Here is a 12,275-nt window from a genome sequence, read left to right as displayed (position 1 = left end):
TGGGCTCATCAACAGCCTAGGCAAGGAGCACGGCCAAGAGATAAGGTATTGCTGGGAGCAAGCTGTCTAGCCACATGACTGTTCTCTTTTTTTAAGTTTTATGTTATAAAACTTTATTTTCAAATAAAAAGTGTGTGTGTGTGTGTGTGTGTGTGTGTGTGTGTGTGTGTAGGCTTGGGCTTGATGTTAGAAATCTTTCTAAACCATTATCCATCTTATAAACAGAGTCAGGCTCTCTCATTGAACCCAGGGGTTGTCGTTTGATTAGTTTCGATACCCAGAGTGATTCAATAATTCTCTCACTCTACTAGGATTAAAAGCAAGCTTTTAATGTTCACCCAGCTTTTCTGTGGATTCTAGGAATCTGAACCCCGATCTTCATGAGCTATCTCCCCAATCCTTTTCACCTGATATTTTGAGACAGGCTCTATTATTGGAATTTGAGCTTGTCTAGTTGGCTATGTTGGCTAGCTAGCAAGCTCCGGGAACCTTTGCTTTTGCTTCCCAAGTCCTGCAATTATAGGTACCTGTGGTTGCTCATAACCCTCTCTGTTGGTTGGTTTGCTCGTTTGTTGGTTGGTTCTGGGGCTCTGAATCCAGTTTCTCAAGCTTGCAGAACCAGTGCTTTACCGATGGAGCCATCTCCACAACCCCAGAAGGGAAGGATTTCTGAAGCATTTGCTGTCCATCCCTGCCTTCTCTTCAACAGAGACTTTCAAGAATACACCGGTGCTATTTTTTTAAAGAAATACTTTTTAAAGTTATACTTTCAATATTAACTACAATTCTACTATCATCAAAGTCTTCCATAATCCACAGAGAAGTCAAGCATGGTAGAAAATACCTGGGATTTTGTGACCCTGGGGGGCCAAAGTGGGAGTTTTGAGGTCAGCTTGGCCTACACAACAAGTTTTGACACACACACACACACACACACACACACACATATAAATTTTAAACAAAATAAAGCAAAAATTAAGAAAAGAAATTTAAAAGATCCCAGGACCACCAACCACAGGTAGGCACCACCCACAATGGGCTGGGCCCTCGTCTACCAATTACTCATTAACAGGCTGCCTATAGCCCAGTCCTCCCAAGTTGCTTTTGGTCATGGTGTTTCATCATAGCAATAATGACCCTAACTAAGACACCATCTTATTCCAAAGATGATTGAAGTGGTTTAAGAAATACACAAAACTCAATTAGAATAATTATAATTAATTACAATAGTGACTATAAGAAGTCGGGCCCAGCGGGGAGAAGCAGAGGAATTGTAAAGAGTTCAATGTCAGAATGCAAAGGACCTGGTGACCCCAGGGAGCTGTCAAAGGGGTGCCCCTGGGGAAATGTTAGCTCTCTCCACCTCTAGTATGAGAATCATGGGCTTCAGTTTTGCAACAATCCACTTACTCCTGTAAGTGTTCAACGTTGCTGGAGTCTGAACTCTGAGATGTGCCACTTTTTGCCTATATCTTTTTGTATTGAGGGGGTCGAGGGGATCAATGGCAGGTGGCATACCTCATCTTACTCCTTCCAATCACATCATATTCGAGAAGGCCCCTTCCAGGTCTCAGAGTAAGGGAAAGCTTGTGAAAATGGAGGAAGGCCCTGCTTCGCTGGCTTACCTCTTCATAGAAACACATATCAAAAGGGCCGAGAAACAGGAGGCTGTGGTTAATAGCAAATACCTAAACAGGAACTCGAATTCCACTCAAAGCAGAGCCAGAATGTGTGTGGAATTGCCTGATCTTAGAAGAGAAAGCTGTGGAAACCTTTGTTCCTGACAAAGAAAGGTTTAGGTCCTTTGGAAAAGGAATTTCAGGGTCATTAGCTGGGCATGGAACTTGAAGGACATCTTAGCATCCCTCAGATGAGCTGTTGTAGTTTTGCAAGCACCGGTTCAAGTGGCTCTGAATTTGGGGTTAATTCTTGGCTAATAATGCGGATCCCCTCCGCTTCCTAATGCCTAATTACAATCCTGCATGCGGTATGACATTTGGCATTTGGCTATTAGGACAAGTGGCTAATGTTAATCGTACTTGCTGATTGCCACTAGAGCCAGGGTACAAAGGAGCTGGCAGCCAGTAGCAGTAGCCAGGGATGACACTGACAATTATATAGAGGAAAACTATTCATTAATTTTTGAATGCTGATTTTTTTCCCCCAAACTATTTCAAATAATTAACTAAAAACATGACAGCTTGGCTTAGTTTCCCCAACACGGGGTAAAAGCATACTTTAAATCTTCACAGTATTGTGATCACTGTAAAGATAGAGCAAACGCCTTTCCTTCAGCTTAAGTGGTGCTGTAAGTTGTGATTAAACACATTTAAAGTTAGAAAAAGTGCTGCTTTTCGTGCATGCTGGCAAACTACAGCCCTGTGACTCAGACAGATGACGTTGACCCCTGGCGTCAGAAGGACATCAACATGATGGCACGTGAACTGATTAGAAATGCAAGGTCCCACGTGTGGGCATGAATGCTGGCTCTCTTAGTCTTCTGTGGATTATCCTAATTATAGATGCTCTCGGGTCCCCCTGCTCTACCTCCCAGGAGTTCCTGAGCTTGCTTGCTCTTTTGGATCACCTGGATTTTCTTAGTTACTTGTTCCCTCTACTTCCCTCTCAAAAAAAAAAAATGGTGACTGGTTTATTTAACAGTATGTTTGCAAGTGGAAAGGTTCGGTCATTCAGTCGGCAGGCATCAGAGGTCACGGTGCGCAAATGCGCACCCGCACCCTGACCTCCTCTTCAGAGAGCAACTCCACGCTCAGTGGTGCTCAATGCCTGGCTGTCAGACCCGTTTTAGGTAGGCACACTTGCTAAGAGCAGAGGAATGTATATGATCCCACCCATGTCACCTGCGGACTGACAAGAGTGACTTTCCCCTCTGACACACTCTGGCTGAGCACCTTGGTGAGCATTCCTGTGCTTTGGGAAGGCTCTTAGCATTCTGCTCGCTAGCAAAAGCTCCCTGCAGGCTGTCCATTTCTACTCTGGTATACTTTCTGTTGAACTCCCAAGAGCACCGCTGACTTTTAGGTGGGTGTTTAGTATTGACTGTCCTCTTTCAGGCCATCTTGATTTGGTTTTTGCCTGATGGTGACTCCAGCCCAGATCTACTCTATGTAGTCCCGGCTTCAAGCCTAGATCTCTACAGCCTCCTCTTATAGTATTTCTGCTACGGTCTCAAAGACTCTTCATCACCTCTGACCTCACGGGCAATCATTTTCCAGGGACAACACTACTCATGTCTCTTGTTAGGTGGTGGAAATCCGAAGCCAAGTTTTCACAAGCTGACTGGAAGTTTTCATAAACAATTTACAAAATGCAGTGCTCAGAACAGCCCTTTGGGCTCTGCGTTTGCTCGCTCCTTTCTATGCAGATGTCCTAAGGTGTCACCCACACCATGACTTCATCTTACACTCAGCACTGTTTCAGCTCAGCATTGTGTATCTAGCATTACATTCATAACCTGCTTCAGTGTTTCTGATCTTAAAATATATTTGTGAAATATAGTTCATGGAAATGCATTTACCAGAATGTTGGCTCATATCTAATCTGCTCACAAATATTTTATGTGATCGCACCAAATTTTTCTTACTTCCTTATCTATTTTTACTCTCATTTTCCTATTAGTATTATCCCCAATCCATATCTTTCTTTCTATAATACATATATGTAGCTTATACACAATAAGCATACAGGTCAATGGGTGTTTAAAAGTAAGCAAGTATAGCTACCGTGATAACCTTGAGGCTAAATATAACCAGTCTCTAGGGCCCTCCCCTGTGTGCTGCCAATCATGACTGCACCGCCTTCAAAGGTGTGACAAAAGCTTTGTACCTGTCACTATAGAATCTAGAGGAGAGGTCTTTGTCTTTGTTACTTTTTCTACGGCCGGGACAAAACACCATGGCCAAGGCAACTTAGAGAAGGAAGGGTTGACTTGGGCTTAAGGTGCTAGAGACACCATCATGGCAGGGAGGCATGGCAGCAGGCAGGTGTGACAGCAAAGCTGTAGCTGAGAGCTCACATCTTAGAGCAGGAGAAAGAGAATAAACTGAGAGCAAAGCCCTAATCTCTCAAAGCCCCCTCCCATTCAGTGGCAAACTTCCTCTAGCAAGACCACACCTCCTAAGCCCCCTTAAATAGTGCCACCAACTGGGGACCAAGCAGTCAAGTACATGAACCTGTGGAGATAGTCTCACATAGGCCACCACAGTCTTCATGGGTTTAAGGTTAAAAGAAATGTCTTAAGTAGAACACAAAAATCACTACCTGTGAGAAGAGTGATAAGTAAGACTTCAAAGGAAGCAAAGGAAGTCTATAGATCTGATGTAATCTCCATCAAAGTACAAACAAGTTATTTTGTAGCTCTCAGCAAATGGATGCTAAAGTCTATACAAAGTATCAAAAGGCCCAGAATAGCCAACTAAAATTGAGAAAGGAAGCTATATCCAAGACTTACTAAAAAGCTACAATACTCAAAACATATGGTTTCAATAAATAGATCAATGAAACAGAATAGAAAGCCCAGAAACCAGCTGACATAAATCAAATCAATGAATCTTTCCCAAAGAGCAAGAACATTGAACGAAACAAAATTAGTCTTCTTAGCAAATGGTACTGAGACAACTGCACATCCCCCCGACACAGAGTCTAGACACGTACATGCATTACCCCTTCCAGAAAATTTAACTCCAACTGGATCACAAACTTACTTGAAATATGAAAAACCATAGCACATAAAAGAAGGGAGAGGAGACTATCTAGATGGCCTTGGCTTTGGGGGATGACATTTTGCTACAAAACCAAAAATTTGATCCACAAGGGGATTGATGAGCGAGGTGTAAAGGAAGACAATTCTGATGTGTGAAAGGTAGTTTAAAAGCATGAGAAGATGAACCAAGATTGAAGGAGAACACTTCCAGAGGACACATCACACAGAGGCTTCTTACTCATGAGTACAACTTAGAACCCAACAAGAAAACAATCTTCTTCTAAAAGGAGCTGAAGAGCCGCCCAGATGCCTCACCGGAGAAGAGATGCAGGCAGTGATGGAGAACCTGAAAATCCACTCCATGTCACGCCCTCAGGGAGATACAAATGAAACCACAGTGAGGTACCACCGCACATCTACTAAAGGAATGGAGTCTGTGGTACTGACCTCAAGTCAAATTCTCACCAGCAACGGGACTCTCATTCATTCCTGGGGGGTGGTAAATGGTGTAGCAACTATACACGGTAAACAGTTGGTTGTTTCATACAGAGCAAGCCACACTCTGCCCATATAATCCAACTCTCGAGTTCCTTAGTATTTACTTAAAATACTTTGAAAATTGTCCACCCCAAACCCAGCAGATGTGTGTGATATGACAACTGCATTCATAATTGCCCCGCCCTGGAAGCAACCAAATTACATTTCAGTAGGCGAATGTATTAATATCCTGACAGTGATCTGTTATTCCATACTAAAAAGAAAAGAATGACTGAGTCATGCAAAAAACATGGAAGGACTATAAATGTGTATTATGAAGTAGAAAAAACCATGCAAAAGGATACATACTATATTACCCCAAGTATATTATGTGGAAATGGTAAAACCATGGAACCAGTAAAAAAGTGGCTGAGGGTGAGCAAGTATCTCAGTAGGAGGGCACTTACATACCGTGTGTAAGACCCTGAATTTAGTACCCAGAACAAGAAAAAAAAAATCAGTGGTTGAGAGAGAAATAGAGAAGGAGGGAGGGAGGGAAGAACAGGCAGAGCACAGAGGGCTTCTAGGGAGTGAGTCCAATATGTATGATAATCCGTAATGGATACACTGCCTTATGCATTTGCCAAAGCTTAGAAAATGAACAACACTAAGCATGAACCTTAATGGAAACTATGGATTTGGGGGCAATCGCAGTGAATTAATACAGTGAGGATTTTTATTCTAACAAATATCCCACCCTGAGGTGGGCAGTAATATGAGAGGCTACGTCTGTGCAGCATGGCTCTATATGGGCAGTTAATACACCTGCTCCTAAGTTTTGCTGTGAACACAGACTTCTCTAAAAATTAAGAGCATTTTAGAATTAAGAATCTGTTCCCCCCAAAAAATGAGAGCCATTAGATGGGGGAAAATATCTGTAAGAGATGTAAATGATCAAGGGCTTAACTCTAGAATGTGTAAAAGAGTCTTACCCATTACCATGAAAAGATACCTTAATAAAAAAAAAAAGAACATGCAAGTAGCAAACAGATATATACAAAATGTTTCACACCTAAATCTCTAGACCAGAAATTAAGACGACAACAGACTGCTAAAGTGCATGTGTACTAGAAGGACCAAAACTTAAGGAACTGACAATGATCTCATCTGCTGGGAGAGAGGGTATAGTGGTCAGGACCCACAGGGGTTGAACGCAGCACACTGTATGATTTAATTCTACTCCAAGGCATTTACAGATCAGAGCCATAGCGTGCACGACTATTTGGAGGCATATGTACAGAAACACCTTCGTTGCTGTTGATGCTGTCAAGGGTATGCATCTGGGTTGTCATTTAAACTGTGGTTGATTCTGCAAGGAACTCAGAACTGTCAAGTACTAAGGAATACGCAGCTACTACCTGAATCTCACTACATGAGAAATGAGTCATGGGAGGCGTTACCAGGCCGACTTCAGCACACATGGCTACCTCCTCTGCCTGCTCCCATGCCTTCCCCTTCCCCAGGACAAGTCTCCATGACTGCAGCTACCAACCTAGGAGCCTCACCATGGGGTTGGGAGAGTCTCTACAAGTCTCCTGATGTCACCAAGTATTTCCTACTTTGCAGACATCTGCAACCTTGGAGCTCCCAGACCCTAGGGCATCTGGTGTTATGAGGATTGCATGCCTGGGGAGGAGGTGACCTGGACCCCTGCACAGAATCAAAGATCTCATGCTGTTGATAGGGCATAGGTGCCTAGAACCTCCCACATCATTGGGACAATAACTAGAACAATATTCATGCCTTTTTGTCCCTTTTATTATTCATAGAAACTCTATTATTTGTAGACTATAATTATCCCTGAATAGATGTCAAATACGAGATTCAGAGGATTCAGCTAACTTTCTTGAAATTGCACCAAAAAGCAGAGCTGGACCCTCCTCTGTTGGCGCCAGACCACTTTTGTCAGGTGCCCACTGGCTCTTTTTACTGTGTGATGTCACTGCTAGAGAGCAATGAGTAAAACCAAAAGTGGAGTCACTACTACCCCACCCCTTCCTCACTGTCTTCTCCTGTATGTGTATGCAGACATACCCTAATGGAAACTGAACTCACTACCCCGTGCATGCTAAGCAAGCGATCTGCCATGGAGCTGTGTTCCTCGCCCACCATTGCCTTTTGCTAGTGTTTGGTTCCCAGCATTTCTTGGTTTGCAGATGGCATCCCTCCATTCTCTAACTCCATTGTCCCATGATGTTCTCGCCTCAAGTATTTGACACTCTGCGTTTCATCTTCATAAAAGGACACTGTTCATATTAGATTGAGAGTCTGTGTGTGACCTATGGTAATTAATTGTGCCCCCAATGAGCCTACATCCAAATAAGGTCACATCTGTGGTAACAGAGTTTGATCTCTAACATATCTTTCTGGAGGACATGATTCAGAACACAGAGCTATGGTTCTTTCATTGCTTTTAGACTTACACCCGTAGTTGAATCTGGGCAGGCAACGCCTTGCCCAGGCACCACGACCTAAGTGGTAGAAGCAGACTGTGACTGTAGGCCAATGCTCACCATCTTACATCAGGCTGCCGTGGGAGGAATGGGTACAAATGCCAGCAGCAAATGAATATGAGCATCTCATTAGAAAGTGAAGATCTCAATGCCTGATATGAGTGCTTAGCGACTGGGATCTTAAACACTTTCCTACCCACTACGAGCAGAAAGGGTAGAAGAAGAAAGATCCATGGTAGTGATCATCATCAAACTCAAAGGCTGAATCTAAAAAGAAATGTAGGGAGGAATGAAAGGATTGGGTGGGGTGGGAGAGTTCCCAGGAGACCAGTACTGGTCGAAGATAAACAGCTCTTTGTCAGTAAAGCCTTGCTTCTGTGGAAGAGCATGATTCTTCCCGTGCTGGGGCCTGGGCCTGCTGACATAACTGATTCCGAAGGCAACCGGAAGGCTTGCTTCTCTAGGGGACTTCCATTCTTGTGGGCTTTTCATTTCCCTGCTTCTCAGGTTCATTATCAGTAAATGCAGGGCTCCCGGTATTATGCAAAAGTTTACCCTCTGGCTCCACTCTGTTACCAGGACACCCAAGATTCCAAGCAGAACATGTAATTGTTTCTGGCAAAAGGGTGGCATGACTGTCTGTCTCCAGGTTGCATGATATCTGCATTGCCTTCGGGCTTTCCATTGTCAGCATTCCACAGACAGGCAGGCAGGCAGGCAGGATGGGAGTGTGCTAATTAGATCAGGTGCTTGATCTTGAAGTCTGTACCAGCAATGACTAGGTAGTCGGCCTCGCAACTTTTGAGCACTACCTGTCTTTCTCCCAGGCTGCCCAGAATGTAATTATCTTGTCAGCCTGAAGCCATAGCACACCGCTGAATAGAGCGCTCCGAAGCAGCCGTGTGATAAGGAAAAAACGAATGGACCATGGTGCAAACTGTGAGGAGACAAACAGGCATCGGGAAGGGAGACTCTGAGAACAAAGGGGCTGTGTGGAGTATTTGTTACCAAGGATGCTTCACAGCTCCTCTTAATGAGATTAGTGGCCTGCTCTCAGAGACAGAGGACACACCTTGGCTACAGAATGCACGTCCTGAGTCCCTAAGCTTTAGAAGGCCATTTGAAAACGGAAAGGGAGATGAATTTCAGTGACAGCCCATGTGCTCTGCAAACCAATGGGCGGGCAATAAAACTCTGAAGGATGACTGGAAGGAAGTTTATTCGGGGAGCAAGAAGATAGCCAAGCAGAGTGCATGTAAGGACTGTGCAGAGCCAGGAGCCCCCACGCTTCAAGTGCTGTAGATGGTTCACCGCATCAGCATCTCTTTGGAGCTTGTCAGAGATGCTGAGGCGTGGACATAGGAGGCATCCTGGATCAGAATCCATATTCGTAAGGCACAGAATGGATGGTTAGACAGAGGAGATGCAGACACCAAGCCTAGTGTCTGCATTCAGAGATGTTAGTTTAATCAGGTCAGGATGCTGCCGGGGCATTGAATCTGTTTTTTAGCTGTCTAGGCAATTCTAATAAGCACCAATGATTGAGAACCATGGGTAAAAAATAGTCTGTGACTTGGAAAATAAGGACATTATAATTTTAAGACATAGATCCATAAGTCATATGGAGTATTCAGCCTGCCCAATACTTGTGACATCTCTGCCTTGCCACAAAGGTGGAAGTGAATGTCTGCTCTCCATGAACCTGCTTCCAATGTCTCTCACTCTCTCTATCTCCTTCCACTTCAAGTCACTCCAAGTTGACTGACTATTGAACATTTTTATTCTGTTTCCTCATATATTCTGAGTTTTGTTTGTTTACTGCCCTAGGGTCTTTTGCATGGACCTCCTGTTGATACTTTCTCAACCTTCTGGTTGCTGTCTCAATATCTCTTGGATGGAGCCCTCTCTGAAGAGCCTCTCCAATGAAGATCTCAGTTTCCCCCTTTAATTATTCTATATTGCTCGACACTATTCCTTTCCATTCCTTCAGCAGCACATTTAAAAGTCATTCTTGGCTATTTATTCGTGGATTATTATTATTATTATTATTATTATTATTATTATTATTATTATTATTAATTATCTGAGTCATATGCCCATGGGGACAGACAGAATCTGCATTTTATTGTCTACTCCTTCAGTGCTTAGATCTGGTAAGTATAAAGCACATAAAAACTTGAATGAGCAAACTAAGACCTATGGACAACTATTGACCTGTGTCTTAGGGTTTCTATCATGTTTTATAAAGGAAAACATTTAATTGGGGTGGGTTTACAGTTTCAGCATGCAGGTAGACATGGTGCTGGAGAAGGAGCTGAGAGTTCTACATCTTGATCCACAGGCAACAGGAAGTGAATTGTCACCCTTGGCATGGCTTAAGTGTATATGAGACCTCAAAGTCCACCTCCAAAGTGACATACTTCCTCCAACAAGACCACACCTAATCCAACAAGGTCACACATCCTAATAGTGCCACTCCCTATGGGCCAAGCATTCAAGCACCTGAGAGTCTTTGGGGGCCATATTTATTCAAACCACCATAATTTGTCACAATCTTTTATCATAACAGACACCTATGAATCTTCACACAGTATGGTCCAGCTGTGTGCTTATGACTTACAAGGCTTAGATGACTATCTGATTCCTACTAATAGTCTTCCAGAGGAAATAGAGCCTGCTGAGTACTTAGAGTTTCAATCTTAGATGTCTCCTACAGGCTCCTGTTTTGAACTCTTATTCCATAGTTGTTGGTGGTATTTGGTGGGGGATGTGGAACCTTTAGATGTCAGGGTGGGTGGAGCAGCTGGTTGCCTGAAACAAGCCACTAGGGAGGGGCCTCTGAAGGTGGTAGCCAGCTTCAGGTTTCTGCCTCATCTTGCTTCCTGGTCTTCTGTGATGTGAACGCTCTTTCCACACAGTCCCACCACATGGGACTTTTCCCTGCCTTCCTCACCATGGTGGGCTGAGACCTTTGACACTGGCAGCCAGAATGACTGTCTTTCTGTTGCTTGTTTTCTCAGGAATTGCCCTCAACAGATTTTCTGTTTACTTTCTGAAGATTCAATATTGCAAGAACAACAAAATATTCAACTATTAGAACTAATAGTAGGCCCTATGAAGTACGTTATAGGTTCTCTCCGACAACTGTGCATGAGATTAAAATCTATAATACACCCAAGTTTTGAGTCCAGTGGGCCATCAGTTTAACTTGCCCCCTTGGGTTGATGCTCTAGTGAGCGTTTAAAAGCCAGTGCAAAGCGGAAAAAGCTTAGTTACACTTGGACCACTTAGACTACTCCATAAAGTCATCAAGACAGGCAAGCAAGATCCCTGTGTGCACTGTTGGGATTTAGTCATCCCAATAGTGACATGCACATGGTAGCCGTTACAACCAGAGGAACACCCAGAGAAAGCAGAGGGAGGGCAGTTCCACATCGTTACTTGTGTTCCCAGACAGTGGAGTTCTCAGCAAAGGGACACGGTGAGTGAAGTGAAAATAGATATTACACATAGTGAGTTGGGTTTATGAAAGTTAAAATATGATCATGCAGAACCAAAACCAAACCCAAACGAATCAAAACACAAAGCATGAGACTATGTGAAAAATTAAGGCTGGAGGGGAAATGACATACCCACACAGTTCTGGGGCTAACGGTGAGAGGGAACAATTATTATTTTATTTTATTTTATTTCTTTTTGTAAATTCTGAGCACTGACCTGTATTAACACTAGTGAGTGTTCTACCCCTGGGCTGCATCTAAGCCCTCTTTTTATTTTATATATTGAGGAATGTGCTTAAAAGTTGCTGAGACTGGCCTTGAACTTGTGACCTGCCCCCATGCCGCTACCTGAAGTAGTATTACAGAGCTGTGCCGGCAGATGAGGCTCAGTTTGTTTTTAGTTTACAGCAGAGAACCTATAAATATAAAAACCCATAGGCTCAGGATGTTACAGAACAACCTTGATTTCCATCTAATGTTATTCTTGTTAATGAAAGTGATTAATGCATAACTTCATAGAATTTAATTCTTATGCCTTTCTAAGACGATAAATATACAAACTCGTTTAAAAATGTGAACATACTTAATATGTACAGTATGATAGCAATTATGTTAAAATATGCAAAGACGTGCAAAGAAAGGGGAAGGAAAACTTATTCTAAAATGTCAACAGTAGTTAGCTCTGTCTGAGGGGTTGGTTTATGCGTGATTTTTATTTTCAATTCCTGCTTCTCATCACCTCACTGCCTCCCTCCCTTTTGTGCAAATGTCGCATTAATTTTTTCGCTCTGCTTTGTTTTGGCTTTCACGCTTCCATACCGCGTTGCCGGCAAGAGAGTCTCCAGTATGGTAGTAACGTGGACAAACTCGGTAACATGGACAAACTCGGTAACTTTGAAGACCCTGTTTCTTGGGACCTAGGGGCCTCCCTTGGAGCTGTGCTGGACCCTCAGTGGAGAATATAAGTGTAGGGATGGGTACAGCGACAGCATCCATGGTGTGGGATTGTGGCACGTGGCTCAGTGCTCTCAGTTACAGAAAAACGTGGATGGCGTCAATTGG

At 43.4% G+C, this 12,275-nt stretch overlaps 1 protein-coding gene across 3 annotated transcripts in view; it reads right to left on the bottom strand.

Moving 5' to 3' along the window:
• Itgb6 (integrin subunit beta 6) overlaps positions 1 to 12,275 on the bottom strand; it is a 79,595-nt gene that overhangs the window by 36,855 nt on the left and 30,465 nt on the right. The gene's annotated exons all lie outside the window — the stretch shown is intronic.

Source organism: Arvicola amphibius, chromosome 7, assembly GCF_903992535.2.
Source record: "Arvicola amphibius chromosome 7, mArvAmp1.2, whole genome shotgun sequence".
Lineage (NCBI taxonomy): Eukaryota > Metazoa > Chordata > Mammalia > Rodentia > Cricetidae > Arvicola > Arvicola amphibius.
This window is presented reverse-complemented; position numbering and strand designations above follow the sequence as displayed.